At 44.7% G+C, this 14,028-nt stretch overlaps 1 long non-coding RNA gene across 1 annotated transcript; it reads left to right on the top strand.

Annotated features, from left to right (window-relative positions):
* The first annotated feature begins 4,942 nt into the window (after positions 1–4,942).
* On the top strand, positions 4,943–12,420 carry LOC112565354. The gene is made up of 3 exons (XR_003099393.1): positions 4,943–8,298; positions 10,524–10,744; positions 10,924–12,420. It is a non-coding gene; the product is annotated as an uncharacterized LOC112565354 (long non-coding RNA).
* Positions 12,421–14,028: the final 1,608 nt, after the last annotated feature.

The raw sequence follows: 14,028 nt of genomic DNA, 5'->3' as shown, positions 1-14,028 counted from the left end.
ATCACGGCTTTTCCTTTCTCGCATCTTTGCCTTCGACTTTTCGGGGATATCGATTGCCACCAACTGTAGCTCACCCTATACTTAACACTGCAGGGCAGGACTTATCCAGTTCTAGACCTCACCGCTCAGTCACTCAGGTCACTCCTGTCATTCAGCTTTTGTTCTTAGTAAAACTAAAAACACAATACAAATATCTCAAGAATATCGCGCCGGCTCGGATACTCAGATCTCTTGCAATAACTAGCAGCTCTTTTCTGTGCGAGGGCAATGACTGCGCATGCTCAGACGACACGGCTCGTCACCGGATCTCGGACAGTGCGACTGCGCGTCAAGCAGGAAGTGCAGGATGCTAAGCCAAGTGCTATCGCTTACCTCCCCTGGTAATTTTCACACCTGAGCGCGGCAGGCGAACGAGTTTTTAAGCCCGTCTCAGTGCTAATTACTCTTCCTGACAGGAGGTCAAAGGTCGCCAAGGAGACTGGAGACTCCCGCTTGTCGCATGCCCCGACCACCACGACGTCATCCCGCTAGCTCACCGCGCGTGCTCGTGTGGCCATGCTCCGCGTCACACCGCACGCGAGGGCCACGTGGGCGTAGAGACAGGGAGACAGGCCACGGGGGTAGATGCTGCACTCACGGAGCCTGGCTTTTGTGGAAACGGAGATGCAGATTAAGGGAGATAACTGCCACAAGGGGGTGGGGTGCGGATGGTTATGTTATCAATTTGCGCCTTGCACACGTGTAGGCGAAACTCAAGAGGTTCGAACACTACTTTTTAAATAGATTTTTAAAAATGAAATCGGGAAAGAAAAGAAAGAAAAAAGGATATAAAAAGAAATGTTTTTGTCTTAATGAGTGTAGGATTCAAACCAGGTAATCTTTGTTTACGCCTCGTGTTTGTCTGTGAAAACGTTGCATGTTGAAGACAAATATAGACATGTGAGGATATGAGAATATGAGACTTGTTCATGATTAAGATTATTGTCCGTTCAATTATTTTCCTACCGAGAATCAAGTCTGATTCGGATGGAAGGAGAGAAGATACAAACTCACCATAGATATCTCCTACACGCTCTCTCTGTCTTTCTCTCTCTCCAAAGAAACAGTGCCGACACTTTATTGCCTCCGTGTTTTACCTCATTAGGTGTGTACCCGCATACAGCATGTTACTCGGGTGTCGTAGCCCCAAAAAGAATTATTTGGCAGTTTTTTTCTGTCGGAGACCTTGTCTCCGCCTGGTTCCCATCCCAATGCATTCATTGTTTTCGCCTTACGCCGTTAGCATGAGGGTACGAGACTATTTATGCCGAACATGGAGGAGGGGAGAGGGGTACACGCGTTAACAGTCGACACTAATCACAAAAAGATTAAAGGCAGGCTATTAGACTTGTTCTTTCAAGTTTCGAGTGCAAACCGATTTGCAGAAGCAAAGGAGAAACATCAAAACGGACTGGCGCTCACGTGTCGAGCGTCTTTCTCACCCATCAGGCAACACTTGGCGTCTGGCTATAAGGCTACCTGTCTGTTGCTTGTAGTGTTGACCCTGGACAAGGTGTATTCTTGTGTCAAGAAAGACAGTTGCTGGAGCAAACTCATTCTGTAACTTTGTTCGTTGTGTGTGTGTCTTTTCTGTAGTCCCCCCCGAGAGTTCTATTATTCCAGTCGCTTGGAAAGTTCCTCTCACTCATCAACGAGTTTTTAAACATGCCAGCTTGACAAGAATTAATTACCTGTATGACACCTGAAGTTTTCCAGAGAAGTGTTTGTTCGTCCAGCAAACACTAGGTGCACGGCCCGGGCAGTTTCATGCTTTTCAAAAGAAAAAAACTGAAAGCGATCATTTTCGTGAGTAACAGAAGAAAAGCAAAGTCTTAATTTGTGAGTCTTGCAAATAAAAAAAAGTTGGTTAGGAAATCAGCTCATTAGCCCCACTTTGAAACAGTTTATGGACTACACGGCAAGAAGAGTTAATTATTTGTAAAGCTGTATTTATTGTTTATTGATGCTGCTGTCAGCAGGTGAAGCTGTGGGGACCACACAAGGTCAGTTATCATAATTTGTGTAAAATTTAAACACAATCAAGGTTTGCAACTAAAGGCTCTACTGCAAAAAAAAAAGAGAGAGAGAGAGCCAAGTTGTGGTCGTTAGAGGGATAATCTACTGAAATGTATGTGTCGAAGATTGAAATACTTAAGACCTATCCTCTCCGAAGATGGCACCTCCACAACAGATATTACAATCGCGAGGGCAACTGTGGGAATGACTAGACTGGACAGGGTCTGGGGCATCTGTAACACAGTCAGGTTTGCGTACCAGTCTGTAAGATTCGCTCGTAGAACCGATTTTATTTTACGGAAGTGAGACGGACACTCTGCTTGCCGATTGGAAGAGAAGATTCCAGTAATTTGAGAACAAGGTCCTGAGACGACTTGTTCCGGATCTTGTAACAAGAAATATAAAACAGTGATTTGTACGAAGCACGGTCAGCACACTGGTCGTAGGACACTAGGAACCTCTACTCGAAACAGTCAAGTGACGTAAGCTGAGGCCGAGAACCTGTCTGTCAATCTGTCTGTCAGTCTGCCTTGTCCTTCTCGAAGATTGATTAGAAATACTTACACCAGTGATCGAATGCAAAGAAAGAAATATAGAGAACAACATGCCCCTTACGGCCTTACTTCCGCTGGATCCTATCGGGTGCCCCTCGTTCCGATGACCCCAATCGTGTAAAGTTCAAAGGTCTTTTCAACGAAACATTCCCGCTAGTGACTGTGTCATACAACAAAACTTTGCACCCGAAGCAGATTCACGAAACAAAACAGAACAGTACCTTGCCACGAAACCTTGCCATCACTGCTCTACAATCCAACTTGCCCATCTGCAACGGTCCCCAAGAACAAACCTTGCCATCTGCGACCTAATGTTCTACTTCTAATGAAACTAGACAACAAAGAAAGGCATCATATGCTAAAAAGTATTTGTTCCATTCTGTTTGATCTCCCGAGATATTAGTCCAGCGAGTAGTTTCCCCTCCACAACATTTTAGGACTGACTGCTCGCCTTTTTGTCCACGACATACAACAGACTTTACCAAGGACTCTTATTCAAAGAAAATAAGAATGTCTTTATTAAGCAAACACTTCTTACTATGCAAAATTCAACCCTTGTTACCAAAAAAAAAAAAAAGAAAAAAAATGAAGCAATTACAGTTGCAAGTTTTTACTGCACCTCTCCAAGTCGCAAAGGCTCGACGGGTGCACTCGGTGACACAACAGCCTTGCATTTTATTCACTGCTCGACACACGCATAAATTCAACCTTCGCACATAGCCTATTAATTCCCTCCTTTGGTCATCGTAAAAGACATTTGTCGCCGATTTATCGACATCTAGTTGCGATAAAGAAGGCATTTTCGACTGACGACACTTGGACAGGACTGGCATGATTTAAAAGCTGCAAGGTTATTGCAAGGAGAGAAACTAGTTTTTAGTATTTCTTTGGGACACATTGTGTAGAAAAAATGAGTCTCGCCTAGTAAGCATTCTACGGCCTTGTTCTTTTTGCCTTTTGATAAAATTTCTTTGCTTTGTGCTCGTTTCGAACTTGGGTTTGGGGTGTTCACATACCCTGGCCACGACAACGGTCCTCTTTGGTGGCAAAAGTGCAGAACGAAGTAGTGTTGTGAGAGGATGTTAACAATGGATAGGATGTGGTCTGCTAGCATAGAGGTGTTACTTCGTCTGCCTTCCATACGTATGCCTTCCATACGTATGTGTTTATGCATGTGTATGTGTGTGTGTGTGTTTATTTTATTTATGTGGATGAACGAAGTGCGTTTGTTCACGGATGTCTGTGTGAGCAATTCAATCATAGAGAATCTGTAATGGAACCTAATTCAGTTTTTCTAACGTGTCCTGTTCGTTTCTGTTCGTCGTCGTGACTGCTCAGTGGGCTGTCCCAAGTTTTATTTATTTATTTTTTTAAACTAGAGTTCAAACATATCTTTCTGCAATTAGAGATTTGTCCAACCTCCGTACGTCGATCGCAAACAAAGGACAGACGCTCCTGATTGCACAGAGGTGTTAACCTTTAATTGATCAACAATTCCAGTTGCTGCCACAGCTGTGATGATAATATCTTCAGCCACACGGCTCTGCCATTTACGTCATCACACGCCGCACTTGGCAGTGGTGAGGGTCACAACCTTTTGACCCGAGTCCCTTCAGTAGCGCTCACGATGGTGTGGTAGGAACCCAACTTTACATAAACTTACTTTATTCAATTTTAAATGAACTTATATATTCTGTAATAGTTTAATCAACTGAGCCATAATCTGAATACTGCTTTCGGGTTTTGTTTTTTCATTTTTTGTTTGTTTGTTTTTTGTTTTGTTTTTTTTTGTTGTTGGTGGTTTTATTTTTTTTTGTTTTTTTGTGTCTGTCTTTTTAAGAATTTATTAATCGAACTTTTTTACCCCTTTTAAGTGACTGAAGTGATTATTTTAGCTACTAAGAGATTGATATTTCTGGAGCAGTGTTAAATCTCGCACGATCCTTATGTTTTTTACCTCCTAGTCCTCTCTGCTCCAACCCAATTTGTTTGCTTGCTTTGTTTTTTTTTTTTTTTGTTTGTTGGTTTGTTTGTTTGTTGGTTTGTTTGTTTGTTTGTTTTAGCTTTGACATACTTGTCAATCGGCAACGTTGCTTGCATCTAATTACTGTTCACAGCAAGATATTTTGTAAATTTATAACACAAATTTAGATGAACATGTTTACAGATTCATTCTATGTCGCTCGATTTCATTGGACATCTCTCTCTGCATAATTAGTGTAGCTCATTAAACATTTTTTCATCACTACCAGTAAACTACTTGTATGACTTTTAATTGAAATTTTCCGAGAAGCTGGCATGTATTCTCTGTCAACAGGTGTTGTTGTGCTGCGTCCGAGACTCTCAGACTTTGGTCCTCCTTAGGGCCCGGCTATGAAGCTTTCAAGAAGTTCAGTGTCACTGGTTGCTTGGAAACAAAAACTTGCGGTATGTTTGAACATCATCAAGCTGGAGTTGGTAGTTGTAGGGTAACGACAAGAAGGATAAACTTCAGGGATCAGGAAGTGACCTCGGCTGACCTTTGCATTACGTAAGAGTATGAGGAATGGGTTCTAATAACGACAGTGAAACTTGCCGTTGCATAAGGTTTGAGAAATGATCCCCTTAATGGACCCAATTAAAACCTCAACGACCTCAGAGTATTCAGCGTCGTGTTTTGGTCTCCGGGAAATAAAAACAATTTTGTTTCGTTAAACAAAGGCAGTTGTGAAAGTTGAAGCACTCAGATGTGGACTTAGGTCTCTCTCTCTTCCTATTATCATCGTCGTTTGTTTTTTCTCTTTTTTTCTCTCTTTCTCTCTCTTTCTCTGTGTTTGTTTTCTGCGCTATCGAGTTGGTATTCATCCATCTGGCTGATCTGGCTGACTAGTTAATTAGCTGGCGGAGAAAAAGGCGGGTGTGAACTAGAAACAAATATTTTATACTATTCCAAACTCTGCTTCACTCCTACCCATCTGCAGCCACTCTGAGAGAATTCGTTCATGAGCTCTCCATCCAAAATGGCCGCACACACGTGGAGTTCCTCAAGAACTCCCATATCGAACCCCTTTCAAATCGTTTGATGACTCTCTACTGTTGCTGGGAACCTGGGAGTCCTCAGCCAGAGATAGTGCATGTCCCTTTTGACTCGCGAGGTTAGTGAGTGCCTCCTTGTCCGCTCACACACTCACTCCTGCTCTTGGATTTGTGAGGCAGCAAAGCAATGGCTGTAGTGCCAGCCATAAACCAAGTCCACTTTAATCCCAGCAGCCGTCCTGCTCCACAACGCATGCGCTCGAAATGTCTTTCGTTTTGTCCAATGAGGTGCGCCGGCCCCCGAGTTCCGTCTTTCTCTTTGCGCCGTAAACACCTTGACTTCAGGGTTATTAAAAAAAAGGAGAGAAAAGAAATGAAATTACGAAAACAGCGCAAAAGTTCAGCTCCTGGTCAGGGAGAAAGTACAAAGTGCTGCACTCTCGGGTTCCCTGAGCGGGTTTGGATGCAGGGTCCGTGGCTGGCCATTTGGTGATCGCCTTTTTTTGCCAGCGAAGTTAGAAAGGGATCGTGAGAAGGTATTCAGTTGAAGTCTTAGGATCCTAATAAAACAGACCGCCCGCTGCTTCCACACCCTGGCGACACCTTCCTACAGCTGCCCTGGCCTCACGGCCTCCCTGTGGCGATCGCTTTGCATATCCGTGCAGAAAAGAATAGTCTACCGGGTAGCTGGGTATTTTCTGTCCGCAGAACACTCCAGCAGGTACGACAATCGTACTTGTGGTGTCCTCCCCAGCATGATCTTACACTTGCCTCCACTTCATTCACCCGTAACAAGATATTGGGGCACCACTCGTCGTAGTCTTTAACCTACTTCTGATCTTCATGCGATGCTTTGGAGTGTCTATCGTATAAAATCCCTCGGGAATTTAATATCTTTGCGCTGTATGAGTTTTTTTCTTTGTTTTTGTTTTTTTTTTTTTTTTTTTTGGTCTCTCATATATTTATGGAACCCCGGTAATGGGAAAATGAGTGCGAGGAAAAATGTTTGCTTTTTTGTTTTTATTTATTTTATTGCATGCTTTCCGGATTTCTTTTCAGTCCCAAACAGCTAGCAGTCGGATTGATAATGGGTGATGTGTGTATGAGGTGTATACAGGAAGAGGAGGGATAGTGATTATCAAGGGCAGAAAAAAACCCAGAGATTTATTTTCTGTTGAAAATGGAAACAGAAAGATAATTCATTCATCTAGATAAATTTTTCATGGTGCTTCTAGCAGATAGAAATATTCCATGTCCTCCCTGCAACTCTCTCAATTAGAGGACTAAACTATGGGGAGACACACTTTACCATCCGCAAAACCACGAGTTGCATTAACAGCAGAAAACACTGTCCTTGTTTCATCCTGTCTAGTGAACAGGATCTACATCACTTGGAAAATAGACATTTAAAGCTCGTGCAAGGGCCTCAGATGAGGTAGAGCAGGAATGTAAAGCCGGGTTTGGTGTAGAAAACACTTTGCAGAGGTGGGTGGAGGCACAGGTGGAGCTTGTGTAGGATGGATGTGGCGGGGAGGTAGGCTGATGAGCGAGGATGTGGCGACAAGGTGAAAGCCATGTCCTATTTGCCCCCATCTCTCATCCAGGGCTCATGTGGGAGGGTTTGAACTTTGACCCTGGTTGCTGAAGACCGCCCACTGCGAACAGCGTGCCTAAGCAGTTTCTGTTTCATTTGTGCGTAAAATAAGAAAAAGGAAATTAGTCGAGTGTTGGTGGAACTGATGTTATCAATGGAACTTGTTGACAGTTTCAATCTATCAGTAAATAAATAAATAAAAATAAACATAATTCAGTACTCTCACTTTGAATTCGAGAGCCCATGATCCAGATTCACATCATGTCGTGATGCACTATGGAAGGGTACCCAGCGCTCAGTTGACATCCATGCATGATGTGGATTGTTGGCTGCCTCGCGTCACCCGTGTACCCAGAGACGTGCCCGCGACTTGCTACCCCGCTGTCAACCACCACCAGTTGCTCTGCCCTCAGCATGCTGACGCTGCATCGACCGAAGCCACGGGGGCAAGCAAGGCACCTTGGCGAGGGTTAACGGGGTACCGACATGGCAGGTCACGTACCCTTTTCTCCCTCTCCCACCCGCTACCCCAAGCCCCACTACCCCAGCGTCTCGCGGGGGCTGCACGTGCGGGGCGCGTGGCGGACGTGAGGCGAGTGCCCCGCGCGGCACCGACGGCGAACTTCCTTTACTGGGGCTGGCGGCAGCACCAGTCCGGCCGCGCGGCCTCCTCGCGGGCTGGGCAGCGAAATGCGAGAAAGAAGAAGGAAACACAAGACGGCTGAATTAAACACTAACCCGTCCCACAACCCACTCACCCCTGCCCTCCCCTCCTACCCCCTCTCCCCGCTCCTGGGTCTTTGTCCTAGCCTCGCTCCCGTTCGACGAACGTTAGGGGGACCTCCAAGACTATTCTGCTAAAAGGAAACAGTTTGCGCAGTAACCGGAACCTCTTTTACGCCGAGTGGAATCCCCGAGGGTTCCCAAGGCCAGGAGATAGGACAGGTGAGATAGCGGTGACGAAAGTCTCTAACCGCTTTTCCCCCTGTTGACGTCACTGGTCACGTGCGAGGGACGTCGCGACACAAGGGAGCAAGCAAACAAGGAGCGACCTAACTGGTGTTTTGAAAGTGTCTGCGGGTAGGCGTTCTTTTTTTTTTCTCCTTCTACTGGGCTTATTCTTTCTCTTCCACCCCCACCCACCCACGCAGGACTCGGGTGGTGGTGGTGGTGGTGGTGGTGGTGGTGGTGGTGGGGTGTGTGTGGAGGGAACAATACTCACATACACGCGGTTTTCGGGTGGCGGCAGTCGTGAGTGGCATGTCAGTGTGCTCCTTTATGACTACAAGTCTCCGTAACTTAATCTTCGTCTTTGTCCGTGAGGTCATCTACGATAATCTTCTTTCATCAGAATGATTATGGTTTATCTCTGGATCAATCGTGGAGCAACTTATTGTGATTGAGTGATCAGTCATCAGTTGCCATTCTTAAAATTGGAATTCTGACCTTAGAAAAATATAATGATTGGCTGATCTATGACAAGTGATATTCAATGAAGGAGAAATGAATTATTGAACTTCAAACGAAGGGATGGAGGGATGGGACTAAGGCTATATCACGGCAAAGCAGCCAACCCAGTAAACAGATGACATGCACAAGAAGAATGACGTGCCCGAGACGAGATCTGAACCCAAAGCAGCCAAATTATCAGAAAAGAAAAGTTCATTGGCTGTCTCAAGCAATACATTTACCAGTCAAGCAGGAAAGCATTTAAAACCATGTAATACCATACATTCAATTAACAACATCCGTTTCAGAGTTTAATAGATATATTTATGACAGTAATGCTTTTTTATTATATTGGCCATATATAGGTTCTACGTTTTATGCTACCTAATGGAAGTACAGACTAAACACTTCAAGTGATCGTCTGTGTATATTGTATATACTTTCATATACTCTGATGTTTTAACTGTTAATATTTAGGTGTTGTTAACTTTTCGTTCAGATTCTGATTTCGTTATTTTCTCTACCATTTCCCACTTCACATCTGCCTTTTATTGACTCTATTGCTTACGATATTGTTATTTGTTCTTTATTTTTCATTCTTTAATGCATTTTTGTATTTAATTAAACACTTTTGTGAAAAATTGTTGTCGTGGGATGGTCACATGCTATAAGCTTATGTTATTGTTTTGTTTTTTTTTTGTTTGTTTGTTGTTTTGTTTGTTTGTTTTGTTGTTTGTTTTAGTGGCACCCTTCTCTTTTATCCTTCTTTTGTTTAATCATCATTTTTAATTTTTCACATGTCACCAAAACATTAAGGATTAATGGTTATGAATTCGGATCTCGCCTCCTTCAAACGTCATTTATATTTGACTGTGATACTTGCTCGGAACAAGCTCGTCGTGATGTGGCTTCTGTTGTTGTTTCGGCATAACATCCAAGATTCAAGATTCCTTATTACCATCCAGCCAACCAAACACCAGTCCCTCTTGCCAGAAAAGTGTTTGTGTGTGTGTGGCGGACTGGCTGCTGCTGACGGTTGTACAAGAACGACACCGAGCAGATGATGCTGTTCGGAAATAATTGAACTCATCAACGATCTGGCACTGCCAAAGTTTGGTATAGAGCTTATAGCTTGCACTATTCTTTAATTTAAAAAAAACCCTTTAGCTTTAGTGATAGAACTATTCACACCCATCAGGAGGAAATAACCACATCAACTTGGACCAGTGATGACGTCACGGGGGTGAGCGGGTTTGCGGCCGTTGAGTGAGCGGCTTTGTTTCATTGGGCTATTTAATTTAAAATGTGCATGTGCTACGGTAATAAAATTTACAGCATTTAAACAGTCAAGTTCACTTAGCCATTTATTACTAGCAGATCCGCGAGCAGGCCGCGACACCACGGTTGACAAATACTGTACTGAGCACTCCGACCTTTGATGGTCCTGCCGCTGACACCTCGTGATGTTTGCTCGAGATTACCGTAAGCCGTATGAGTATACAAGGTGCTGCTAGATTTAGTATCTTTACAATACACAATACAAGAAATTTCTCATTTATTTCTGTAGTCTCCTGTCACTCACAAAGCACTCGGTCTTGTGAAAAGCTGTCAAAGGATTTTTATGACGATTCTATGAAACCACAGAGGTGAGGGACGAAGCGATGGCTTTAAATGAACATAAATCTGCTTTTTTTTTATTTTGGCATCAAGACTGCATTATACTTTTTTTAAAACTCGTCGAAATACTTTTTTTTCTTCCATGAAGACAAAATGGAACTTCAGATAGAGTCCCTGCACCCTATTGTTCGCCTTTTTCAATCGTTTTGTTCCTGACCTTTCACCTTTGCTTTCTGTAGGATCTGCGCGCGTTTAAAAGGGAGAGAATGACGTCCACAATGACATGGCGGCTCTCGCTAGGCCTGTCCCTCCTCAGCCGCCAAAGCTCGAAGACTACCAGGCTTCCAGACTAATCACCCGGCGGACACATTAGCATACAAATAGCTTGCCATGGCGTTCTCAACTTGACATCACGTGACAAGGGTCAACGACAAACAGACTGGGTCGGCGCGTGCTCCAAGTAAGGACCCGGATGGAATTGCTGCTGTGTGATACGGCAGGTAGACTTTCGAATGAGGTGAAGGGAAAACCCTTTCTGTTGATTTAGAGATACCGATAAGAGAGGTTTCGTCATTTAAAAAGTAAAGTAAATGCTCGACGACAATTCCTACACACTTGCTTTGTTTGCTTTGTGTTCAGGTGCTGCCTCCTCACACTTGACCAACATCTATGGTGGAAGAGGAGGAGACAATGAGAGGGAAGGGGATTAATTTCCCTACCTTTCACAGTCCCCTTTCGTGTCGACGTGTCACACTCCACCGGCTCGCGCGTGCCACGCGCTGACATGCGTTCTGACCACGTGACCACGGCTGACTGAACCCACAGCGGGCTGCTGCATTGATGACAAGACAACCACGGGTACTTTTTAGCTTCTAAACCCCATCCCCTGGCGTCTGACCCCTTGACAGGGCTGGACGCCGACTCAGTATCAACATGGTCTTGTCACAGGTCACGTCCCCTGAAACGTCCACTGAGTTAGGAATTAGAATTTAATTGCACGAGTAAACATTGGAAACAAACACACGCCCACCCCGCTGGCGTGTGTCCTTTTTTTTCTTTGCTAAAGGGAGGCCACCGGAAGCTGAGAGCAACGGTAACTGTCGTCGGGTAGCTCCTGCAGCCGGGATGGTGGTGGTGGTGGTGGAGATGGGGAGGGGGAGCATGACGACTGGTAGAGGTAATGTTCGAGAACAATAGTAATCACTCTGAAATAAAACCGTTGAGAGGCGGGAGGTGGTGGACAGGGTGACATCTGTGGGCGAAAGCACCCTTCGCTTCTCAATGACACACTTGTCCCGGGAGCGTGGCCTCTCTCCGGCTACCCCGCTACCCCGACTACCCCCAAGTCGCCCTTTTACGATAGTTCGTCTCGCCGCCCGCCGGCGCACAATCGGCGACTGGTCCCCCACACAAGTGCGTGGCCGCAGTTCAGAAAGAAACTATGGTCAAATGAGGAGATAAGAGATCCCGCAATTAGTCGGCGTGCCGCACGAGTTCCTTTCCCCCCCGGGTGCCCATTTTGTTTGACATCACACGGGTCACCGGTCGTCAACTGAAGACAACACCTGAAAGGTGTGCAGGTAATGTATGCGCGGCCAGCGGCTTCCTTCTGAGTCATGTGTCGGTGCTGATCCCCATCGTAATATGAGAATGTAATCCTGATATAATTGCTTTTATTTTCGGATTCTTAATTAATTCTTTTTTATTATTTTATGTTACACATCTGTGAGTAAATATTGCGTGTAGCTCCATGCAGCAATAAGGTTCCCAACATTTTAATCTAGCGGTTGACCAAGTTTGGCAAAGTTGGGTGTGTACTTTGGTCAACATGTGATTTTTTATTTTTTATGTTTTTTTAAATTTATTTTTATTTATTTTATTTTTTTGCCACACATTTGTCAATATGTCACCTGCATATATAATGAGACTTAAGGACACTTCGCAGATCCTTCCACCAGCCTCTTGAACCAGCAAGGTTACAGTCGACCTCATGTAATCTCACCTTTCAACACCAACTTCCGCTTTAATGTCATGCTCATTTGTTTAGAAAAAAAGAAGGGGAAAATAATCCCAAAAAATTTTGCCTTTACAAGAGAATTGTGGACTGAGAGGCCAGAACGATTTTTGTCCTGTCGAGCAAATAAGACAACTTTCATAAATAAAATACATAAAGGTAGCAAGTTCTCATTTATTTTAAGGACTGTTAGGGTTGTTAGTGACGCCGAGGACAACGACTACGACGATACATCATCATCGTCGTCGTCGATCATCATCATATCATCATCATCATTCAGTATTATTTTAGCTGGAGGAGGAAGTGAGGAGAAGGAAAAAGGAATTTTTCCATATTTCTTCTGTCCAAAGGTTTGCATGCGGCTAAAAACGAAATCGCTTAGTATTCTTTTGTCGTTGTACAGATTTCCGACCTTCACTCCGTCGCATATGTCACATAAATGTGCTCGTAATTTTGAGGATAAACTTGATTCTGACAGACAGCACGAAAACTCGCTTCGCAAAGGTGTAGGAAATGGCTAGCTCATGCGTCGACATGAGTGGATGTCGGTATAGCTGAACGCGTTTGCGTATGTGTGTGTGCGTGTGTGTACGTGTGTGTGTGTGTGTGTGTGTGTGTGTGTGTGTGTGTGTTCCACCGTTTACGCTAGGTCAGACTAGTGAGAGGGTTAAGGAGAGGTGAGGGGTTGGGTGGCAGCGGGAGGTGGCGGGCACGGGGGGCAGCGGAATCGATGTTGAAGCGGAGCTGGTTTTAGTGATCAACAGGTGTCTCGGCATTGTCCCGGCAACAGCTTGTTTTGTAATTAATAACGTGAGCAATCAGATATGACGTGCACAACTTTTTATCAGCCGGCCGCAGACAGCACGGCTGGAAACGGGTGTCAGTCCCCTCGTTGTCGCCTCGTCTCGCTTTGTGTTAAGAGCCAGCGGTCTGCCCCTCCCCTAACCCCTCTACCCCACCCCACCCCTCACCGATACCTTCTCCCTCCACGCCTCCCTTTGCTAACCCTTCCATTCCCCAAAAATATCGTTTCTATGGCGGCATATCATGAACAAGTTTGGTGTACATTACCCGAGAAGTGAAATGAAACGCAAACTAGTTTTTCATGCAACAGGAGAATAGAGGAACTCAACGGGGTGGAATCATCTAATGCTGGTACCCCACTTTTTTGTCTTTTCTACTATTGCCCTTTGTCCCAATTTTTTTGTAAATACCCGCCCATACTCAATTATAGCTTTGAGTTTTAACACTCGTTAGTCTGATACTAATGTTGGGGAAAATTGAAAACGCTGGCTACTCCGTGGTTGGCTGGAGGACCGGTCTTGGGACTGTGTCGCGGCGATGACAAGCTCGATTTTGTCCCCAAGCTTCCGCCAGACCTGTTGTTCTGCTCATTAGTTCTGCAGCAGAGAAAGAAAAGGTGCCAAATCCTTCAATAACATTTGCCTGGAACAAACCAGTATCGAGTATCTCTCTTTTTTTCACGTTAAACCGACAAACTCAAACACCTCTCCAACGACGTGCCATCCCCCTCCCTTCTTCTCTCTCTCTTTCAGTCGCCGGCTCCTGTACAGACCCTTCCACGAGCATGCGGCATCGAGAAGAGAGTGTTTTCTCTACACAGACTCCAATTACGTTCGTCCATTCATGTTTGTGATAGCTAAATAGACTTACATCAATGGGAGAGAGATCTTTGGGGTCCTTGTGGGCCTCGTGCTTTCCCTCCTTTG

This window comes from Pomacea canaliculata, linkage group LG5, assembly GCF_003073045.1.
Source record: "Pomacea canaliculata isolate SZHN2017 linkage group LG5, ASM307304v1, whole genome shotgun sequence".
In the NCBI taxonomy this organism is placed as follows: domain Eukaryota; kingdom Metazoa; phylum Mollusca; class Gastropoda; order Architaenioglossa; family Ampullariidae; genus Pomacea; species Pomacea canaliculata.
Note: the sequence above shows the minus strand (reverse complement) of the source record. Positions and strands in the feature narration are given on the sequence as shown.